General features: G+C 40.5%; 1 protein-coding gene across 29 annotated transcripts in view; it reads right to left on the bottom strand.

Annotated features, from left to right (window-relative positions):
* The window catches only part of RIMBP2 (RIMS binding protein 2), a 279893-nt gene that overhangs the window by 183920 nt on the left and 71215 nt on the right, over positions 1-24758 (bottom strand). The gene's annotated exons all lie outside the window — the stretch shown is intronic.

Genomic DNA, 24758 nt, shown 5'->3' with positions numbered 1-24758 from the left:
CGCTCTTTTTTTTAAGGCTAACGTTTTATCATATTACAAATATGAACTACAATGCCCAATGAACATGACAGGCTTTGGAAGGATTTTAAATGTGGTTAGGAATAAATCAAAGACTAAAACAGTTTCAAAAAAATGGTTCCTATCTTACAGTAACGGCGGTTCTTCAAGATGTGTCATCCACATGGATTCCACTCTTGGTACACATGCATCCCATACTCGTAAGATCCGATCCTAGATGCTCTCAAGCTCTAGCCCACCCAAAGGCATAAAAGACAGCCCATCACATCTGTCCCCTACCTTTGAAGCTGTTGTGATGGCTACTAAAAAGGGAATCTTCACAGATAAGTGGTATGGCGAACAGATTGCTAAGGGCTCAAAGGAAAGACCTATCAACCCTGCAAATATTATATTGAGGCCCCAAGAGAAAAGGAACTCCCAAAATGGAGAAAAATCATGAATAAGACCCTTAAGGAACCTGGCCACTGTTGAGAGAGAAAATACAATGTAGCCCTGAATAGGAGGTGGTGCACAGATACTGCTGCCAGAAATTCTAGATTGTTTCAGGGCTAGTAGATAATCCAATATTTCTGAAACAGGTGTTAAGAAAAACAGCTGATGCTGAGATGCCTAAAGAGAAAATTTCTTCCACTTGGCTTTATAAATCAATCTAGTTGAGATTTTCCTGCTTTGGAGCAGAATGTTCCAAACTTCAGCTGAACAGTTTCTTTTAGTGAATGTCATCTCGCTGGCATCCAGGCTATCAGATGCAACAATGCTTGATGCGAGTGTTGTTCTCTAAGATTACGTCAAGCAAAGCAGATGAGGTGACAAATCTGTATTATGAGATTCATCAGATCATAATACCAGAACTGCCTGGCCCATGCTGGGTCTAGCATAATGACCACACTTGCATCTTGTCTCAGTTTCCTCAGAATCCTCGTTATCTGATTAGATGATGACCATGAAAATCATTGTTGCTACCACTGTTATATAATTGCAATGAATCTTATACAAAGTGTGACGTATGGCCAAAAAGGGTTAAGCAGCTTGCAAGCTAAACGACCCAGAGCCAACCTTTAGGGACATGTTAGAAAAGTATGCGAATGGTAATTAGGGCCATTCCATGGTAGATAGGCTAAAACTTTAAAATGCAAACCTATATTGTTAGAAATTAGAAGTGATACTAATTGTATGTGTGTACTCATGTCCTGTTAAAGGATAACAATGTAGTCAAATAGTCCCTGTCTATGCTGTATTCTGTTAACTCAGAGATCAAAAGGAAATGTTAACATTTAAATGAACTGTAAACATAGTGATATCACTGTATTCATCTCTCTTTGAAATGTATAGCAAATCATCTGTGAATTGTGGAAAACAGGCAACTGCCTTATGTTAATCCATATAGCTAATTACCGGTGATGCTTAGGAAATGGGTCTGTTTCAAAGTCTCCATAATTGCCTATTGTTCACCTGAGGACTCCGAGCTGCCAAAGACGACCTGGAACTGTATAAGAATGTCTGGTGTCCTGATCCTTTTTATCTCAGATCTGCTTGATGCTTCACGCAGGGGAAGCTTAAGCCAAAAGGATGAGATCTCCAGTCCTAACCTGAAATCACCCTGAATACAAACATTGGACTATAACCTGTGAACTAATTCTGAAAGAATTCTTTGCAACTACAAAGCTCACCATCTCTACTATGAATCTGAATCTCAAGAACTGTACTAACATCTGTTTGTATACTGATCTTTTAGCCAATACTCTCTCTCTTTTCTGTTTTAATAAATTTTAGATTAGTTATTAGGAATTGGCTCTAAACATGTATTTGGGTAAGATCTGGAATATTCATTAGCCTGGGAGGTAATGTGTCCGATCCTTTGGGATTGGTAGAACTTTCTTATATGAAATGAATAAGATTTTCAGTAATCCTCATCATATTTGACTTGGGTGTCCGGGTGGAGGCCTAAGGCTGGGTTGCTTTAAGGGAACTGTGTTGTTGACTTCTGGGTAACCAGTAAGGTATTACAGAAGCTGTTTTGTGCTGGTTTGGTAAATCAAAGTATTGGAATATCCACCAGCTTTGGGGATTGTCTGCCCCATTCTTCGCAGTTCACCCTAATTGAGTGACCTCAGTTGGCTCCCCTGGGACTCCAGTCACACATGGAGTTCAGTGTAAAGGCATTTATCAATCCCAGAGGATAAGAAAGGTATCTGTCAGGGAGGCTGGGATGGAACTCCTTCTGAATCAAGATATCTGACACTTCTTGTTCTGAAGTGCCTGATCTATTCACCAATACTGCCATTTAATGTGGTTCCCTGGAAAACTCTAACAAAAGTCATTGCTCTCCAGCTGATACGAGTGACAAAATTCCTGCTTGCAAATCTATCTAGAAAGAGGCTATTCCACATGAAGGCACACACAAGAGTGAAACACATGACCCATGCATCAGGTCAACTACCTTTCCTTCCCAAAGAGACCCAGTTTATTTCTGTCCTACAGAAACCTAACTTTGTCTCATTATAATCATTCATTTACATCAGGAATCTGAAATAACAGAAAATGTCATTAGTGTTAAAGAATACAAAATTCACACTTTTTAAAGCTGTTTTTTAACTCTTGACTGAAATTTAGACACTGACAGGTTGTGAGGTGTGACCAAAACTGAAGTAAGATTGTCTGATGCACTTTTACATTATAATAAACATGGGATTCAAGTACTGGTCAGAGATTGCTGGGTATAGTCTGCCATCCTGCTCAGCCTCTGAATCAAGTGCCATTAGGAAACAGGCAGCAGTATGAGAGAAAGGTTATGAGAAAGATCATACTGCGATCAACCTGCTGAGAACATCTCTGGACTCATTGGAACTTGGCTTACTTCCAAACTTCTCAGCCCCAGATTCACTATAATAGACAATGTTGCCAAAATAGACAATGAAATAATGGACAATGGCTAAAACACACACACAATATAATGCTTCAATATTTGCATTTTATACAGTACTTTTCACACCGTGATCTAAATGCAGTTTAGAGACATTACATGATTAAGCCTAACACCACCCCTGTGCTGCGTAGGTGCAAAGACACTCATCCAAGGTTAAGTTATAGGTGCTTTGCACAAGTACTGACTCAATGTTTCCTGCTCTTAATGATTGGGTTGTGTCTGCAACTCTAAAAAATTGTGTTGACCCTCACAAGAATTTAACTACCAATAGCGGGCTGTAGATTTTTTTAAATTATTTTTATTGTTGTTTAAAGCAGGGACATTATTCTATTAAAAATGGAAATTGGCAGCTTTCTACTGGGACGACAAAGCATTTCTCTCTAAGCTCCAGGTTACTAGAATTTAAAGTCATAACATATTTATGTACTTGGTAGAGCTAAGTCAGTACATTTTTGCAGGCACTTTAAAATTATTACTTTTAATTATCCTGTCCTTCAGAGTCCTGTACATTCAGACTCAGTGAATCCAGTTTTCAAAAGTAGCCTTTAATTTTGGGTGTCTCCATTTTGTTGTCCAACTTTGGAGACCTTGGGTTTTATTTTCCAGTGGGGCGAAGCACCAGAAGTCCCTCCTGACCTTTTTCAAAAACGGGCTTTGGCCTAAACAGCCTAAAAGTTGGCTCAGAAACCAAAAAGGAGGTTTTCCTTTACTCTTAGGTGAGTGTTACACGTCCCCCTCTCTGCTCAACCCACAGGGGATATGAGTAGAGCTGTCCAGAAGAAAACAACCTCATTTTGCAACAACTTTTGAGTTTTTGTTATTCTGCATTTATACAAAGCAGAACAGCTCCAATGGGGGTGACGGAAAGATACATACCCCAGAAAAGCCTGTAGCCCAATGGTTAGGGTTCTCACCTAGGTTGTCCAAGCATGGAAAAGCACAAGAGTAAACAGAGCATACTATAAATCAGCAGAAATATGAATAATTATTGTATTGTGGTAGTGTTTAGTAGCCACTCACGGACCAGGACGCTGTTGTACTAGGCGCTCTACAAACATGGAGCAAAACGTGTTATTATTTGTATGATAATAACTTATTTAAGAAATAAATCTGATTTTTAGAATTCTGTTTTAATAAACAAACCTGTTTTTCAGTAACATAGGAAAAGACATTTATTTACAGTGTCGGTTTATATCATTATTATTATTTAAGAAGCAACAGTATCCCCTTTGCCCATCCATCATGTCAGTGGGAGACAATGATTTTAGAAATTTCCAATTCAGTCTCTCACGAGGTCTGACTTTTTGAGCAGCAGCTGCTTTGTAACTTTATCTGGCCTCAAAAATTCACTCCAGTAATTAGGTTGGACTCCTAACTGACATGTGGAAATGGAATTACCTGCAGATCCTCCAGGCTTGCAGAAAGCTTTACTTACAATAACCTTCTTGTGTGCCAAAAGGCGGCCTAGGAGGCAACCATTATTCAGTCAAACAGTCTATAAAAATTACATGACTTTTGACACACTTTTTAAATTGCCTTTAATTATTAACATCTACAATTCCTCTCAAAATGACAAAGTGCCTTGGCTGGAGATACATTTACATTTTTAATAACTTTGGAGAAAGCAAAGCAGCAAATCTCAGACCATGTGTTTTAAACACATACAATATTCTTAGACTTGTCAAAATTTAATTAATTTGTTTAATCATTTTGATGCATAATACTGATGTTTATTTTAAGCATGTTTTAGACTTCTAAAAATTATGCATTTTAAGCATTTTTTTCAATTTTTATCAATCTACCTTTTCACAGTTGTGTGAAATAGGGGAGGACAAGGTCAGACAATTATGTAATGACAGTAGACACTGAGATTCAAAAAGTTTAAGCTTTATAAAGGTTAAAACACAAACTGTCAACATCACAGGTGAAGATATACAAAGTAAATATCCTTAAATCAAACTAATTCTCAAGCACAATTTTTCTTACTTTGCCTATCTGTTGATGGAAATAGTATGTGTGGTGAAATCAAAGTTTTCTGACATTTACTGATAAAAATCTAACCCTTTCAAACTTCAGTATTCCATGGTATGGATATGGAAGTACTGAAATAACATGATCACGTTGGAGAGCAAGTAGAAAAGAGGCAAAGTTCAAAAGGTTCACACAATGGGCTTATCCAAAAATTATTGGTGCCTCCAAACGCAATAGCAATGGTCTCCCTCTGTTCCACACGGCCCAAATGTTTCTCCGGTTACATCCAATAGTTCCAGGAATTCGGTCATTTAACAGAATGGTGCAGCTATGACAGAATTCAAAGGCATAATGGGGATTGTACTGCCTTCCTGTTTGTTTCCCAGTAGCCCATTATTAAACCGAACCAATATATTCATACACTGCAATAACCAATAGCTGTGCACTCTCTTAGTAGGTAGGCTGCATATTCATACAATTATTACAACTCACCCCACGTTCTTCACAATATCCTAATCCTTTTCCATTCTATATGGGCCTTGATTCCGAGGAGCATTCCTATTCAGGACATTTGCAGAAGCACTCCCCTGAGAGCATGGTGCATCTCCTGATTTTAATCTAGATATGGTTCTAGCTGTTTTCCTCAGGATTTTTGCAAGGATGCTGAAATTACACAAATGTTGCCGCCATCAGACTTCTCCCACCCCAGATGGGCTGAGAACTTTATCTGAAGCAAACAGCCACACTCATTGCCAGAACTCCCGAACACCCACACTCAAAAACTCGGCAGTAGCTGGAACGTTAACTAAAGTACAGTTAATGAGCCAGAATGTTACTAATAGCTCCTTGGCTGCTAAGCCTAGTGCCACCAGGCAAATGTCCAGGAAAACAATACCTGAACACTGAATCCCAGTGTGAGAAAGCCTGTGATACTGCTGGAACATCACCATGGACTTACTGCACCTGTCTAGCATATTATTTTATAAACAAAAAAAAAAACTAAAGTTGGCTATACAATAAACAAGAACTTAAGTCGTCCCATAGCTGCTGTTATACAACAAGAAAGGGATGAAACAGCTTTAAGAAAAATACCAGTAAGTGCTGGTATTTCAACAATCCCCCAAACTGAATTCCACCATCCCTAAATTTTATTCAGGTTTGGATAGATCCCTACATCCAATCTTGTCCCTGCCTTCAGGCCCCCAACTCCTACCCTTTCATCATCTTCCCACTCTTGGTCCCTGCACTATCCCCTTTCAAGATGGGGCTTGTCACGTTTTTGTCCCCTCTCATAGTACTTGGTATGTCAGCTGCTGTTGTGTGTCCCCCAAACAGCACCTTGCTCCTCTGATGGAACTCCCCAGAATGCTCAGTATATAACTGAGAAGAGGCCCTGGAGCAGGAAATCTTGTATGTTTGGAGAGTTTTGTGTTAGAGGCAACCTGTTTACTGTTGGGGCACAAGAAACTGGACTGATCCAGGGGAAGGTTGGTTGAGGAGGGGGAGACTTTTGCAACAGACTTGATAGGGAGGAGGTTCAGATAAGCACCCAAAGTTCAGGATGACTTCGTGAACTGAAACATGTCTCCAGACTTTTGAGGTTTTCCCTACCACTAGCTAGAAAGAGAGGACCTGCACAAGAAAGGCTGTGAGAACCTGACAGAATCTGACAGTCTGGGACAGCGGAGGAGAATAGTTTTGATCTTGTGCTAGCACACAAGACCCAGTACTCTTCTGATATTTCTTTTGGACAACACCGGCACACAACCCTCAAATCTGTCAAATACAGACTAGTGCGTGACAGTATGTTTGTATGTACATCGTAGCTGATCAAACTACCAAATACACTGCACAGCAGCTGCAGTAATAAAGGTGGGCCAAGAAGGAATTACATTGTTGGAGAAAAGAATAAAAACACATTGAAATCATTTTTCTTCTTTCCATTGTTCTCCTATCATATGCTTCCTGGATTCTTCTTGCTGACCATCATTTTTCTCCTACCATTAGTTTCCCCATTAACCTCATACTGAATTATTCCCACTGTTTCTAAGCCTGGCAACATTTTCTTTGAGAGGAGAATGTGGAAAAAACACTCTTACCAATATATTTTGCCAGCTTCGACTGTCTCTCATCCACTCCTTACTCTGTAGCCTCAGTTTACATTTAAGAGTCCAACAGGAGGTGGACATATTAAATCAAACCAAATGTCAGGTATTAATTAATGGCACTCAGTTGTCTGTGTGCTCCTGCAAGCAGCAGAATAGACAAAAACATGTTTAGTTATCCATTTTCCTCTTTTGCAGGCCACTGGCCTCCTGGCAAATACGTCCTAATGTACATCAGGTTGGGTACTCAGATTAAGAATTAGTTTATTGTCAGCAATGGCCTGCAGTTTGATTACTTAATCAAATTTGCTATGAAATTGGTGCAGCGCTCTGGAGAATAATTCTGCCTCAGAGCCTACAGCATTTTAAGATAGGCTTCAGAGATTCATAATATAATTATCTTCCAGCAAATCCAGAATCTCTCTCCCCCCAAAACATAAAATTAGCAATCACCTCCAGCAAGCTCCCCTTCACATGTTACAAAGCTATATAGTTTTGAACTGGTACATATAAAATTCAATACATACATTATTTTGTTTATTTCCTTTTATCTCTTGAGTAACGACATCACATAGAACCTACATTCAAAGGCATATACATTCAAATTAATAGGTATATACAGGCTAGCAGGTGACATCATCATCTCCAGGCTTCTTTTCAAACCATCCTAGGAACACAGGAGACAGTGATTTCACAGAAAAGGCAAACATCTAAAAATGGTAGGTGCAACACGAGAGAGAGCATTTTCAACTTCCATTCAGAGTTTTCTCCACTATGAGTGGTAGGATTAAAGTCAGAGTTCTGAGGCAATGAACACAGCTGACGATGCAAAGAAGAGAGTAGGGATGGAAGAATCAGTCCACTAGGATGAAATTAATACTGAACTGAATCTTTTTTCAAACTCAACAGAACTTTGAGGTTTAAAAGAGTTTGGGTATCTCTGAAATAAAAGAAACCCCCAGGTAATCTGTGCTTTCTGGTAGCAGCTGGCACTGGAAGCAATGAAAACCTGTCTTCCCAAGACAGGAAGCAGGAGTACTGTACTGGAAATCTTGTAAGAAACTTGTTCTTGTGAGTTTTCAGGTCCCGCTTTTGAAGATGTCAAAGGCTCTAACGGTGCTGATAAATTTGTATGAGCACCCAACAGTTGGATGCTTAGCGAAACTGAACTCTCCAAAGCTCTTGCAAGTTGAACATCACTAGTCAAAATGTCCCAGGGAAAACTCCCAACAGTGCTGGAACATCCTACTGCCTAAGACTCTGCTTACCTATGCTACTTCCTTTTCTTTTTTGTCTCTCATCAGTCATCCTAGTGATGTCTTGCATACGGCCCATCACCCAAATCTATGGAACATCTTAACGCAGTGCTACAGGCATAGTGACATGCTTCTAGTTTCCTGGCTGGGGACTTCATTTTTCATTCAAAATCTCTCCTTCCCAGCACTAGGCTTAAAATGGAAGAGCTCCTAATCAGAACACAAGCCTTGCGAAGTGTGTTTTCATTCTGGAGTGTTACACTACACCTGAGAAAACATTTTACCAATATACCAGATGATGCTTTCAGAGATTATCTGAAAAACTTGAACACAATGGTGTCAATCTTTGACTCTGTTAAGTTAAGGGTAACTTACCACAGAAAATGCATTTTTCCTCTTGTTTCATCTATGCCATAGTCCTCCTACAATTGCATAAAGCATCCAATGAAGCCATGAATTTCAAGTCTTAAACCAATGATGGTGCTGACATTTCATTTTTTCCCTTCCTTATTAAGAGGAAAGATGGTTAGAGCCCTGCGCAGATACACAAATGTGTATACGCATCTGATCTGCGATCTGCAAAATTATCTGCAGATTTGCAGGGCTCTACACTGGGGGCCGGGCTGAGGCCCTGAGACATCCCCCTTGCCGGCCAGGGAGAGCCTGATGGGCAACTTTGGGGAGCCAGCACAGAGTCACAGACCGTGCACCTGCCCTTGGCCAGGTGGGGAGCATGGGGGCAGGGACACGGCCAGGGGCTGCTCTCGCCTCCCTCTCCCTCCGCACCACAGGCAGGTGGAGGGTGCACCGCCGCTCCCCACGGCTCCCCGGCTGGGCTCCACGCTGGCCTGGCCGGGGGGAGACCTGTGGAGTTGCCCATGGGCTGCTCGGGCCCCCTGACCCGGGCAGATGGAGGGTCCACCATGGCTCTGCACAGCTGCCTGTCCAGCTCTTACCATGGCCGGGCTGCGGCTCCAAGCCGCCCCCCTCCCTGTCCAGAACTGGGTCTGGGCGAGCCGCAGTGGACCCTCCACCTGCCCTGGACAGGGGGCCTGAGCAGCCCCCGGACTGTGTCGCTGTCCCCTCACCCCCCTGCCCAGTGACCCTAGCCCCCAGCCCCTCTGCCCAGAGCTGGTGGAGGGACCCAGGCTCCCACAGCTGCCAGCACGGCTCTCCCTGACCTGGCTCCGGTGGTGGTGGTGGAGGGAGGCTCGGAGCCACAGCCCAGCCACAGTAAGAGCTGGGCAGGCAGCTGTGGGGAGCCGCAGCAGACCCTCCACCTGCCCTGGGTGAGGGGCCCAAGCAGTCCCCCAGCCCAGTATCCCTGCCCACCCCAGATCCCCTGCTCAGGGAAGGTGGAAGATCCGTGCTGCGGTTCCTCACAGCTGCCCACCCAGCTCTTACCGTCAGAGCCCTGTGCAGGTACAAAATTAGTATCCGCATCCACGCTGCTATCTGCAGAAATGGTCCATGGATATCGTGGATATAAAGCGGATACCCATGGATTTGCAGGGCTCTAAAGATGGTCTTTAGGTTAGAGGCACCTGGTTAGGGGCCAGGATTCTAATTAACGCTAGATCTGCCATACACCTCCTGGTAGCCTTTGAATAAGTCATTTAACCCCTTTCAGAGAGAAAGCACTATGCAAATAATTTATTATTCTTATATTACTGAGCAATAGAGGGAAAAGCAGATGAATTGCGCTGGTTGATTAGAGCACTTGTAACTTCGAGTGAAATAGCAACAGTAGGCTGCTATGCTCTACACTATGGAGCCCATACAAGAGATGGAACAAACACCATAAAAGAGTCTTACAGGTGAAGGAAACTGAGCTAACGCTTTACACAAATCTAGCCCCTCCCATTTCTCCTCGCTCAGTAATCAATCCTTCATAACCCTTTTTGTGTTGATTTTGGCCAGTTCTTAACAAAAATGATACCTTCAAAATCTACAGTATCTAAAGAACACTCTGATTATTTAAATAGTAAAAGCAGTGCTGTGGTACTGCGTTTTATAAATAATCACTTGTATGAAATGCATATGAAAATACTAGAGAATGGCCTAAAGAAAAACACATGTATACTAACCACAAAAAGGGGGGGAAAGATCCTTTAGTCTGTAGGTAAACACAGCTTTTCCCTTCTAATGAGCCTCTGCTGTGGCAAGTATTTTATGGTCAATTTCAAATTCTATATGTAAATAGAGAGTAAATCCTCTAATAAGCATGTCCAGAGAACTGCACCATGGATTCAGACACCCCGAAAATTCTCATTAAGTGTTTGACAAACTTAATCCTAAAAGGACAAAGATATTTGTGAATTGCTGCATATGCCTGATCCTTAATTAAGAAGAGACTAATTATGTTTATATTTAATATACTGAGACTTAAGTCTGCAGACTTACATCCACTCAAATGAGTTCTGACTAACTGCCATTAACAACATTTGAATCTCTCACTGGATTTCTGATGCATCATTTTCCTAACAAATGTACTGCGCCAAAATACTCGATGCCACTATTTTGCTTAGTTATTCACTATTCTTTGTTCATCGTACCATGAGCTTCTTTACATGGATGAAAAACACCACATTCTTACAGTCTGCAGTCTTTAAAATGATCTATCCTAAGTGAGTCATTTTTTTACTTCCCTGTTTGCATACTAAATGCAGCAACAAAATGGAAGGTAGTTTATGCATCAACCCACAAACAGAACAGAAAGGAGCCAGAAGAATTTACTCACATTTACTCATCAACTGTGTGGTGAGAGATTTTGCCTCAGTTGCCTGAAATGCCTTAGAACACTTTAAATTGAAGGTTTGCAGAAAAACCTCAGGAAGGAGTTTAAATTCGGAGAAATTGTAAATCTCTTAATTGGGTATAAAATGAGTGGTGGTAGTGTCAGGACCCTTTGACGTGCTTAGAACAGTAATTAGTTTTAAGACTAAAGCTTTAATTAAATAAAAATTAAGAACATTAAATTAAATTAGAAAATACAGTAATGGCGGCTTTAGGGTTATGTAATGTAGTGGGAAATTCCATAGGAATACATGAGAGCCCACAGAAATGAATGGGGATGATGCAATCAAGGCAAGGTATTGCATCACTTCCTATGGACAAAGACTCAGCAAAACCCCATAGGAATACACTGTCGCCCATAGAAACAAATGGGATTTCCAGATAGGAAGTAGGTAGGGTTCATCCAAAGGTCAGCTGAAAAACTGTACAGGAATACATTGAGCCCATAGGTCTATGGGACGAGGCGCTACTAGTACATGTGACTAATTAGCATATAATTAACATATGCCAATCTCTGAAAGCTGGTTGGCTGAGTTTGAGTGTCACATGTCAGCACACGTGGCATAAATTAGCATATGCAAATCCCTGAAAGCTGATTGGCTGGATTATTATAATAAATTATCGCTAATGAGCTGCAAATCATATATAAAGGCGACAGCCAGCAGGCTAACACCTTGTAGGGAGCAAGGACCAGCGAAAGAGAGGAGCTCTGCCAGACACTTGCAAGGAAGAAGGCTTACGGACCAACAGCAGCAGCAGAACCCAGCACAGGAGAGGCTGCTTGAAAAGCAGCTACTCCAGCTGCAGCAGCCGCCCACCCAGGGATCCAGGCTTGCCCTTGGCAATGGCCACTCGTGCCACCCAGCCAGCAACAGGCCTTTTCAGCAGCCACTGAAGCAATTACCCAGCTGGCTTCTGTCTCTCCTGCCTGAGGAACCACTTTACCTCAGGAAAAGGCAGCAGAACAACATCGCAGCCACTAGCCGACGCTCAGCGACTAGCCGACCATGGCTCTACCATCGCCCTCCAGCATCGTGACAGAGCAGAAGGACCGTTCCCGTGACGAATCAGTGGGATTTTAAGAAGGCCTTTGCAAGCCAAAATCTTCCTCTATTTTATCATCTTAGAGCATATGGGTTTCAAGTGTAAATAAAGCTGGATGCTTGTGGTCTGTGTAAGATTTCCCTACCCATTTAGTAAGTGCCAGGCCAGCACTTACTGGTTGTTTGGTTTTAAGTGTTTAATATTGAATGTTAATTAATATATTGTTATATGTTTAATTGCTATATTGTTATAAGGTATAGAGTATTAATAGAATGATGATGATATTGTTATAGGCTATAGAGTTAATTGAAACTGTAATTATATTGTTGTGTCTTTATTTGCTATGTCACTTCATTCCTTTTTAATTATAACTCTATTATCTCTACTCTTTTACTGTACTCACTCACTTCTAAATAAATATTATTTTTGTTTTCGAAGAATTTACTGCTTGTTTGCCTATTCTTGATCGGAGGGCTGTATCCATGTCCTTTTAAGGGGAAGTTAGCGAACTGCGGCTTTCTCTGAAAACTCCTTTAGGGTGGGCCACAACCTTAATTACCGGAACAGATCAATTAGGAATAAAAGGTTTTAAATTAAAAAGCAAATCTTCTGGTAACAACTGTTGGTACAGCCTTGACATTGCTTAACCTAACACTCTGTTAAGGACATCAGGATGCAAATGGTAGATTCAGCATGGAAAATTCAGAGAGCAGAAACTTTGTACAGTACATTTATAACAATAATAGACTCTACCTTCCTTTTCCATTTATCTCCCTACAAAATACATATCCTGGAAGTATTTGCATCATATTTTCAGGAATCTAAAAGCCTCCAAACTGGTCCCACTGCATTTGCATGGTTTCCTCACCAATGGATGAAGGCTAAAGTTCTAGCTTCTAATAAGCAAAGGGTAGGGAAAACAGTTAAGACGTTTCACCAAAAAAAAAAAAAAAAAAAAAAAAAAAGAGTCCTGAACCAAACCTTTCTCCAGTTTCAGAAAAAAAATGGATAGCTATTCTATCCACAGCCCTCTCATTGTTTTATTTTTCTTGCAGACTCCTGTATTTCTAAGTTCTGATAGGACTGAAAGAAATTCACAAAGACAACTGCTCTTTTGAGAGTTCTAAGTAATTCACATCTAAGCCACTCGGATAAGCATCTGAACAGAGTCTTTTGATGTTTGTCTCTAAAGGAAGAGCATTATTGTAAGTTAGTTCTAGGGCTGTGTGAAATTCTTAATGACTTTAAAAAAAACACCCTCAAAATTTGAGGTTTTCCAGTTTTGGTTGGATTTTGTGAAGGCGGCCCAATCCAAAATCTGGAAAATGTATCCTGTTACAAGAAGAAAGGCACATATAATGAAATTAAAGAATGGCAAATTTAAAACTGATAAAAGGAAACACTATTTCACACAATGTACAGCTGGACTTGAAATTTATTGCTACAGGATATATAATTGAGTCCAAGCGCACAACAAGATTCAAAAAAAGATAAGACATTTTATATGGATAACAAGATTATTCAGAATTAGAATAATAAACACAAATAAGCAAGTACTTTAGAAGAACGATAAAAATTCAAGCTTCAGGGCATAAGCCAACTTCACACTTTTTGAAACTTTCCCTGGAAACTGGAAATCCAATAATGGCCTAATACGAAATGTATTTCCCTAAAGCATTTTGAATGGTCAATGTCGAAGACAGGATACTGGAGTAGATGGACATCAGTTGTGATCCAACATGGCTGTTCTCATGTTCCTATTTTCAAGTAAAAACCTCATTACTTTTGAAAGTTTGATATTTCATTTAAAAGGCAAATCCATTTTCACATGGATTCACACACACAAAAAAAACCTGAACAGTGAAACTTTCCAACTGCAAAATGAGCCTGAATGAAACTGCAAGTATTATTCACAAAGATTTATGAAAAAATATTAGCTAATTCTTTCCAATGACAAGCTGCAAGACTAGGCTTGAATTCTATCCAATTCTATTACTTAATTCTAATCAATGACTATGTGCGAAAAAATCAAGTCACGTGATCTGGCCAGAATTTTGGTAAATACAATGGAACATTTACTAAAGAATTCAGAACCCATTTAAATATTTAGGCCCCAACTCAAAATATTTAAGCACATGTTTAACTTTAGCATGTGTTTACGTCTTATTGAAGTCTGTGGGACTTAAGTATGTGCGTAAGTGTACTTCTGAATAGCCATTACAAGGTGGCTTGCAGCTTGTAATATACAATACTTTCCCTGGTCTTACACAGGGAAAAAAAAAAAAAAACCTGTTTCATACATTTCCCACCCAACAACCCTTCAAGTTCATACTCAGGCTCCTTCCCAGCAATTACTTCCCTCTCCCTCAGCTCCTCCATTTCCCCTGACTCCCCCAAGCCTTTACACTGCTTCCGCAGGGTGCGGGAAATACAGTTCTGTATTTTAGTTTAAATGAATTATTACTCGGAGTTCTGTATTACTATGCCGAGTAAGGAATCTATTTGTCAAAAAACATTTCCTGAATCTTTTTTGTTGTCTGTATTGTTACAGACACGCTTGCTGACAGGTATTTTGAAATAAATTACCAAAATAATTGAAACTGCTGTGATTATATTGTGTTATTTTGACAAATAAAATATGCAGAATTTTAAATTTTTTGGTGCAGAATTCCCCCCAGGAGTAACCACTGTTAGATCGTAATGGGTCTGAAAGTCTTTCTTGCGTCTTGACTTGATTTTTTCAATGCTCACATGATCTGAGGCTTCCTTGAGTCAGGGACCAGAATACAGGGCGCATTTCTGACCCGGGAAAACCCTGGAGTATGCAAGGTGTGAAGCTAGCTTAGGTCCAGAAAAGAACATCAGACCTACTGAGATGTCCCACGGTGGCCATGCTGGGTTACCAGAATCAGAAGGGAAACCAGTCACAGATTCCCCTGGTAAAGGGAGGAGAGGAAAAGGAAGTAAGGATCCAAGCTGGAAATAGCCACCAGAGAACTACATGTACTCAGAAGAAGGCGAGAGAAACTGGCAACAAAAGGACATTTGGAGGAAGGAGCGGTAGGAGGAAGGAGAAGGGGTTTAAAACATCAAAAATGGGTCAGGAAAATTTTTACTACATAAACTGCATGGAGCATTCTTAATAAAGATGCAATCGTTCAACCTAGTCCCAATTAACAGTTAATTGTTTTCTTATGGTGAATGAATTAAAATATGTCAAAAATTATAAGAATATTAGGATGGGATTTTTAAAGGCACTTAAGGGAGTTAGAAGCCCAAGTTCCATTGAAATTAGTCCCTCAGACTCTTTTAAAAACCTTAGCCTTTGTCTGCAATTGTGTTTATTTTTCTGTCAGTTAAAACAGTATAGCCAGTGGTGAGCTGGAGCCGGTTCGCACGGGTTCGCTAGAACGGGTTGTTAAATTTAGAAGCCCTTTTAGAACCAGTTGTTCCACGAGGGACAAACTGGTTCTAAAAGGGCTTCTAAATTTAACTCGCCAAAAATGGCGCCTTAGGCGCCGACTCCATGAGTGCTCCAGCCCTGGAGCACCCAAGGGAAAAATTTGGTGGGTGCAAAGCACCCACTGGCAGCTCCCCGCCACACCCCCCGGCCCCAGCTCACCTCTGCTCCGCCTCCGCCTCCTCCCCTGAATGCACCGCCCCGCCCTGCTTCTCCGCCCTCTCAGGCTTCCCGCAAATCAGCTGTTCACGCGGGAAGCCGGGGCCAGCTGAGAAGCAGGCCGCGGCTTCCCGCTCAAGCCCAGGGAGGTGGAAGTGAGCTGGGGAGGGGGGGCGCGAGGAGGGCCGCCCATGCCGCAGCAGGTAACCTGGGGGGAAGGGGAGGGGGCACGCAAGGGAACCGCTCTTCGTCCCAGCTCACCTCCGCCACTCTCAGCCTGAGTGTGAAGCCGCCGCCTGCTTCTCAGCCCTCCCAGGCTTCCCGCCGAACAGCTGATTCGCGGGAAGCGGGGGCAGAGAAGCAGAGCGGGGCGGCACGTTCAGGGGCGGAGGCGAAGCGGAGGTGAGGTGAGCTGGGACTGGGCACGGGGTGGGGAGCTGCCGATGGGTGCTCTGCACCCACCAAGTTTCCCCGTGGGTGCTCCAGCCCCGGAGCACACAGGGAGTTGGCGCCTAAGGCGCCACTTTTGATGTGATCAGTGGGGGGAGCGGCCGCTCCCCCTGCTCCCGCCCTAGCTACACTTCCCCGCCCCTAGGAGCCAGAGGGACCTGCCGGATGCTTCCTGGGAGTTGCCCCAGGTAAGCACCGCTGGGACTCCCCACCTCACCCCCCAGCAGGTCCCTCTGGCTCTTAGGGGTGGGGTGGGCACCCACTACGGTGGCCCATGAGACCCTCCTGCCCAGTTCTGGGGGCAGTCAGGGGACAGGGGTGCTGGGGGGGAGGCGTCAAGGAACACGGGGCGGGGGTTGGATGGGGCAGGAGTCCAGGGGGGCAGGGGTGGGCAACGATCCCCTCGTGGGGTGAGGAGGGAACCCGTTGTTAAGATTTTGGCAGCTCATCACTGAGTACAGCTAATAGAATTTGTTTCAAGAGTTCATGTCAGACTTCCTTCACTTGAAGATACCACTCATTTTTGTTTCCTAGTACTTCAATTGTAGGAATAAACTGCAGATATTACTGTTAACTGCACCTTGTATAACACTCCAGTGCTGAATCTATTGCTATAGTTGGGAACAATGGAGGTTAAAAAGGTTATTACTTTCTTGATATAGAGGGCCTTATTTCTGACAGTATTATTTTCCTTTTATGACTACATTCCATACTGTATTTATCATGTTACAGAAAGACACACACAGAGACATTCAAATCCTGCTTGCCATATTGAAACGAGTAGTCCCACTGAAGATCTGGGGATTATGCAGGGATTTGCCCTATATAAGCAGAAGGTATTTTAAATGTGTTGCTAATTATTTATATGCCTCATTATATCCTTGCTAAGCTGAGCACGACTCACCTCACTTGTCCACCCACAGCCTATCAGGTAAAGATAAATTGGATTGTTCAAACATTTCTAAAGCTATGAGTTTTAAAAAAAAAAATCCACAGTACTAAAATGTAACCAGTTTGGGATGAATGTATCACGCAGGACAGAGAATGTACCTCACAAACTAATCTTTAAAGACCAGTTCCACAGAAATTGAATTGTTGTCCACAAAAATCCAGAAGATCTCCAACAAGAACACATATTAAACAAAACTGAAATGGAAGAATGTTTTATCCTATTTAATCAAGTAAAGAGATTAAGAAAAAAACAGCTATTTTATGGAGCATTCTGTGTGAGACAAAGAGAAAGAGAAGGTAAGAAATGATGAATTGACTGGTCATTTGACATTCTAGGGACAGATTTTTTTTGCCTTAGGACACAAGGAAAATATAACTATTGTTATGGCAACAGGGCTCATAAATAGGTGATAAATAGGAGTGGATGAGCCATTACAGGTGTCCCATGAATAATTTAGTTAGCTTTTCTTGTGCACTTATTAATTGTCGGTTAAGAGACTGTTTGTTTATGAAGAATTACTAGTTCTCTTATTGTGGCACCTAGAAGCCCAAACTGAGGTCAGGGCCCCAGTGTGCAAGGTGCTGTTCATGCTCATCATGAGACAGCCCTTGCCCCAAAGCGCTGACATCTAAAGAGACAAGGCAAAGGGTAGGAGAAAGTTACAGATAGGGAACTGAAGCAGAGATATTAGTGACCTGCCCAGGGTGAAACAGGGAGTTTGTGACAGAGGCAGGAAATATGGGTTCAACTCCTATATCCTGCTCCAGAAGATCATCTTTCCTCTCAGTTGTAGTGCTTTCATCAGTGTAGCTATAGTGGGTTTCAAAATGGCAGAGAAGGAAAAGAGGAGACAATTGGAGTTAAAAAAAGCAGAGGAGTGGCTGAGCTCTGCCACAACAACAATCAGCTGTTTCTGCAACACTTGGTTCTGCCCTCACGTATGGGTCTTATCACGATATGATCCTGACAACTCATGGTGAATAGCCCCTAACCCTTGAAGGCCCCCAAATCTTAAAGAAAAATTGCAAATAAGGGCTTAATCTTACTTACTTTATTCAAGTGAGCATTCCCACTGGCATCACATGAATAAAACTAGCAGGATTTGGCCATTAATCCTACAGGGCGTAATATTCTTGGCTGAAATCAATAGTTACCAATGGCCACAGGCAGCTCAGTTTTTAAAACTGGGTTCTGTTAATACAGATTTTTTTCCTCCCTGTTTACATCAGATGGAGCATCACATGTTACTCTGAATTATTTTTCTGGCATCAGGAATATATTAACCAGACCAGCATTAGAAAGATAGGATGCCCGCTTATCCATGACAGTAAAGAAAAAAAAAAGAGGGGAAAAAAGAGGATGTTTTTATTAGAAAAAGTGTTTCTAGATCAACTAACTTTTTAAAACTCCTGAACACTGAAATAACTATGTTTTAGGGGATTGAGAAAAGGTCAGCCTTCTTTCAAGCTAATTAGTTCAATACCGTGACTCAGTCTATTTTTCCTTATACCTAGAATTTCTGAATGGCTTGAGGTTTTAAATACCTTTTATAGCCTTTGCTCAGTCACATTCAAGAATGTAACAAGCTCATTGAACTTTAGGAGAAGGGAACAAGCTTTGCTTCCCCCCTTCTCCTTAAACTAAATACAGTTCTACTTTTGATGGAACTTTCTCTTGAGGACTTGTTGATAGGAAAGTTCTTTATCCTACCAGTACTATGTTAATCAAGTCAAGCCAGATTTCCATGTTTGCAAAGAGAATAATTATTTCCAGAGCAACAACACCAGAAATGAAAGGTTATGCAAGTAAATTCATTTGTGGAAACAAAGAATAAAATGATAGCATTGCCAAGGGAAATAAGGCTGTCAAAAAAGCCCAAACGCTATTCACAAAGACACACAAAAATGACAAAAAGGTGAATGCCTATATGGCAAGCCATTATATTACAGAGGTACGTATCAAAAGCCAAATGCTGCTCTAATCCATAGACATTATTGTTTCCTTCCTGCAAAGAAATATATATATGTGCTGCAGGGGGAACAGGGAAGAAAACTCCTCTTAGTAAGTTTCTTTTTAGGGCAGTCTATCGACAATGAAATATTAAATGTCACTTCTGAAGCCTGCTTTCTTTGCGCTAATGCATTAACATTCAACCCCATAGTTGGCCGTCCTAAATCAGAAGCGTCTCTGAATTGCAAACCAAACTCTCAGTATTTATATATTTTTTTAATTATGTTTACATTTTTCTTTCAGCTGAGCTTTTGCCTAACATGCTGAACATCAAGCATTGTCATCCTTGCAAAAAAATAAAACAAAGTAAATGCTTGGAATGCATAATACATATTGTTTTTCCCTTTACGTAGAGACAGGAAGACTTAAAACAAAGAATAGTATGTACTGGAGAGAACACTATGGATTGGGAAAGACAAAAGCAATTATAATTTTTTGATATACAAGCATAACCCGGCAAACTGATGCTGCTTGAGTAGCTCTTCTGACACATTGTTGCTACAGGTGGAAAATAGCATTATGCCTGCGTTAGTGCCCTTTTAACGGCCTCAATTCCAAACTTAGAGCACTTTAATTTACAATCGGGGAACTACAAGTCATTTACTAGCAGCTGTAGCCAGAGGCAAATGATACTGTTGCTTAGTAACTAACAGGTAACTAGTGCAAACCCCAGTTATATTTACGTACAGAGCAAGCTAATGATAGACTATGAAGGAGATGTATGTTTATGGAAATAGATTCCATCTAGTTGTTTATTAAGATACTGTGGGATTTTTCTTGTAATGAAACATTTGTTTAAATAAAATGCACCAGGAAGGAGAATTGAGCTAATGATTTCTGACCTTCGGTACACATGATTAAATGAACCATTGCAGATGTAGCTTTTTTCAGTTCATTAAAAAATGAATGGGTATGAAAACTACGTTATCCCCAAGCAGCTGATGTCATTCTGAGAGGCCAGATTGACAAACCTGGAAACAAAAGTTCATTGTTTATCCATAGGGCTGCTACCTCCCAGCTAACAGCTGTTTAAGTTTTCTTTACTCCCCCACAAATATCCCTAAACCAACCATCTTTCAGAGTAAAACGGGTCATTCAGTCTTCACCTACATTCATCCCTCGGTTTCTTGGCTGAGACTTCAAACAGTGGTGTCAATTAGCACTGCCTGTGAAGGAGGGCTTTATGAAATCGAAATCTGTACTGGAGTAGAAATAGTAACACAAATAATAAGCACTATGCCCCATTATCAATCCCATGAGCCATCCAGTCACTCAGGGTTCTTCTTCATTAAGAATACACACTTTGGGCACAATTCCTGTACTGACTGAAATTAATGAGAGTTTTGATATTGATTTCAATACTATCCGAATCTGACCCCATACGTTAGCTATGATAACTCTATTAACAATTATCTATGTTCTCAAACGCGTTCTATTAAACAGAACTCACATAACACAGGCTTTACTTTTCACCTGAATAGGGACACTGTTAGTCAAAAACGAATATTCAGTTCACCTCACAGCTGTATAGTTATTCTTTTCATAGAGATGTAAAGCAGGCATTAATAGTAGTTCAAAACATCACATTTATAAACTTTTCTCCCATCATATTAAACATAAATACTTCAGATGGAATAAAACTTCAGCCCTTCAAATGGATAAATTCCCCACCAAAATTAGAATCTCAAGCTTCAGAAATCAGGCTTTTAAGCGAAGTGTCAGAGTTATGCCTTCACTTGCTGTTCCATGAGATATAATGTCAGGAGAATAAGAAGACCAAGCTAAAAAAAGTCTCATTTATTCTTATCTACAGAGGGCTTTATTTTTAGGAATTTTCTTTCAAATTAGTTAGTTAACAATTGCTAAGTGCTTTGAAGATCAAAAGCTGTGTAAGTGCTGAGTATTATCTGGAAACCAAAAAATGCATACCAAATAACTAACCAACATACATGCTATTCACAGCACTAACAATCACAGTATCTTAGAGTTCAACAGCAGCTTTCAATCCCAAAGGATCTGAAAGGGCTTAAACTATGGCCAGAGCCTACAAACAGATCTATATGTGTGGATCCTTAGCCCTTCACAGTATCCCATTTGCTTAAGTAGGACTCTGTGCAGTTCTATTTGCAGGACTGAATCTTGACTAAATACAGGAACCATTTTAACTAACCACCATTGAAATGCAGCTAAATACGGTGTGGAATACAAAAGTTGTTTAGCAGGTGTGCACCATCACTATATAGCAGCTTCCTTAAAATTCAACAGAAAATAATTTTGTAGGGTAGATATCTGTCTGTCTAGCCTATAAAATTTTGAGAGAGACTTCCACAAAATTAAAAAACCTATAGATTTGTACTATTCATTAACAAATTCTAAAGGAGATTAAAGTAATTTCTATAGAGCCCTATTTAATTCCTGTAAGACATTACTGGTTGAATCTCTCTTAAATTTCACTCTTGCAAAAAATATTACTGGATTGTTAATAACAATCAGTGCTTAGGAACTGCATTATGCCTCATTCAAAAGACAGGACTTCCTACAGTGACCTGTATACAATGTTTCTCTTTCAACAATGAGACTCTCTAATGCTTGTACATTACTTCAATGTATATTTATCCTGTTCCTTTTAAGGCCTTAAGTTTACTTACTGAAGGACAAATAAGGAAGGTAAAACATTTACATATCTTCAGGCATACTAATAAATATGACATATGAGCAACAAATTACACACCTGGCTCTCTTTTCCAGGACACACACACACACACGTGCTTCCCCCCCACCCCACCCACAAAGCCAGACATAACTTACGCACTACTATAAGGTATCCAAGAAGCATCACTACAGTCCACCTTTGCCAGCCTACCAATTTGTTCAATATACCAAAAACAAGGACCTAACACAGGACTAATAAAATTATCTTTATCACTGGAGAGCTCAAAATGACGGATGCCAAAGTTTAGGACTTTATGAGATCAAGTGAGCACATACAGTTTTCAAATTTTGTTTTGCAAATGCAATTAAAAATGTGCAATTGATTTAGTACTGGAGAGTAATGACATCCCAGTTCACTTGAAATTAATATATCTCGATAAAATGGCATTAAGCTGAGCCATTAAGTCCTGAGGTACAGATCTAAATTAAGGGTCAGGAACCTGCTTTGCCAGGTTTCGGATTACTTTGAACGCAGACAGCGTAACTGGCCTAAACTACGACATTCTTAAACTAGTACATCTGAATACATAACCTTTGAGACTCTGGGCTAGATAAAGACAGGCCCAGGGACACAACTCAAATTCAAGTCAAGCCCAAATCAGAATATGGACCCAATCCTGGAAGACACTAAATGCTTCGAGAGAGATGCTGAGCATTTGCAACTTCCCTTTGTGTCAACACGAATTATGAAATAGTTTAAATAGTTTCATCATGGCGTAACCCACCTATGGTAACTTTTAAGTAGGTACCTATCCCAGCATTTTTCAGTATATGTACATGCACTAAAGGCCATCTCCATTCACTAACATTTTAACTTGTAGTGTTTTCTTTAAAGTGTCTCATGAGGTTTAGAGTACAATTTGGCTCAGCTTTTAGTGAAAGATAAACCTCCACTTGACGACAGATTTTTTTCAGGTCCTTTGGGTGCTCAGTTAACAAAGTTTCACTGTTCCTTTATATTAATCAATTACTTGTTTTTGCTCTTTTCTAAATAACTCATTATAATCATACAATAAAGGCAGCATCAAGAGAAAGGAAAGACCACAAAACAGATCCAAACGTAGCCATATATTTTATTACAGAATATGACAGGTTTCAGAGTAGCAGCCGTGTTAGTCTGTATTCGCAAAAAGAAAAGGAGTACTTGTGGCACCTTAGAGACTAGCCAATTTATTTGAGCATAAGCTTTCGTGATGCATCTGATGAAGTGAGCTGTAGCTCACGAAAGCTTATGCTCAAATAAATTGGCTAGCCTCTAAAGTGCCACAAGTACTCCTTTTCTTATTACAGAATATGTCGCTATTGAATCTAACTGGTCGCTATTTCTTTTCCATGTGGCAGAAAACAGAAAAATGATATTAAACTCTTCCATGCACCTTCCAATCCTGCATTTACAATGAGACTGTAAAAGCTAACATACACAACATGCATTCACAGTTTATTTATTAAAAGGCATTTCTTAGCACCAATCAGATAATATACAGCAGACTCACAACAGAAGAAACTAAATTTAAAATAATAGCTATTGCTGATAAGGAAGGGTACACGATTTAGAAAGGTGGGCAGGAAAACAGGTCCATAATTGCAATTAGCACTCCATGATACTATAGTGGTGGCCCTCAGAAGCTTATCTTGGGCAAAATTGAAAAATATAAGGTTAACTCCAGATTTTCAAAACCAACTTCTATTTCCCTATACACATGCCTATAGGAAATACCATAAATACAGCTGAAAGGGGGTTATTTAACTGTAAATACTTATTTAAGCCCCCAACCTACACTCTGATCCATGCTAATGGAAGAGTCCACCCACTCACATCCGATTGTAGGACCATGGGCCTTAATTATCTCAGGCAATTGGCAAGTTTTAAAAGGCCATCACCGTACACGATAAGTCCAATTCCCTATACACAGCTGCATTCTCTACTGAAAACTGACCCTGAACAATTTAAGATAAGTCAACTAGTTCAATTTGGTTTTAGGCTGCAATATGATTTTGCTATTTAAATGGTATTTCTTCTCTGAAATACCAAGCCAAAAAATGTGTTTACCACTTTTTACAGCACAAGCAGAAATAACCCCTTGTGCAGTGAGAAGCAAAAGTTGATACACAGCTATTACTTATATACATCAAATTTCAATGCTGCATTTGCAGATCTGAACAGTCAACTTTAAAAAGTCAGCAAATTCTGATTTTAGAGCAATTGGTTGAATGAATCATTTATTTGTTTTCAAACTAACTTGAAAACCTCTCACTCTCCCTACTTCTAGAAGAATTCAGAGTATCTCCAACCCCACCAGACCGTCTTGGAATGACAAGATACTACCCCTCAGACCTTTCAAAAAAAGTCTTTGACAACTGTTCTCTTTTCCTAGAGCTACTATATTCTGAAAACAACCTCTTCTAAAATATTCTACTGATGGCACATTTTGTAATCTGTAGAGAGCGAGAATGCCACACACATATATATGAATCCAACCTCTGCTCCGAATTATAACCAGACAATCCAACTGACATCTATGGGCCAGATTCTCAGCTGGTATAAATCGGCAGAGCTTGGAGCTACGCTGAACTACACCAACTGAGGTTCTGGCCCTATGACTTTGTGCCCAAGACAATGCATCACAACTTTGTTTATCAACGATAAATTCTCCTTCCATATTTATACATATGGTTCATCTGGTTCTTGCTATTATTTTTTTCAGATGTTACTACTGGATTACAGTTTTGTAATACTCTATTTTAAAACTTTGATACCAATGCAAAGTATCTAAACATTTAAAAGCATAACAAAAGTAATAAAGCAGGCTGAGTTTAGTTCACTGCAACCTTTGGAATTAAAGAATCTTTGGATTGCAAAAATCACACTTGTGTCTAAATTCACCATTCAGCTAAAGTA

This window comes from Chelonia mydas, chromosome 15 (genome assembly GCF_015237465.2).
Source record: "Chelonia mydas isolate rCheMyd1 chromosome 15, rCheMyd1.pri.v2, whole genome shotgun sequence".
NCBI classification, from domain to species: domain Eukaryota; kingdom Metazoa; phylum Chordata; order Testudines; family Cheloniidae; genus Chelonia; species Chelonia mydas.
Note: the sequence above shows the minus strand (reverse complement) of the source record. Positions and strands in the feature narration are given on the sequence as shown.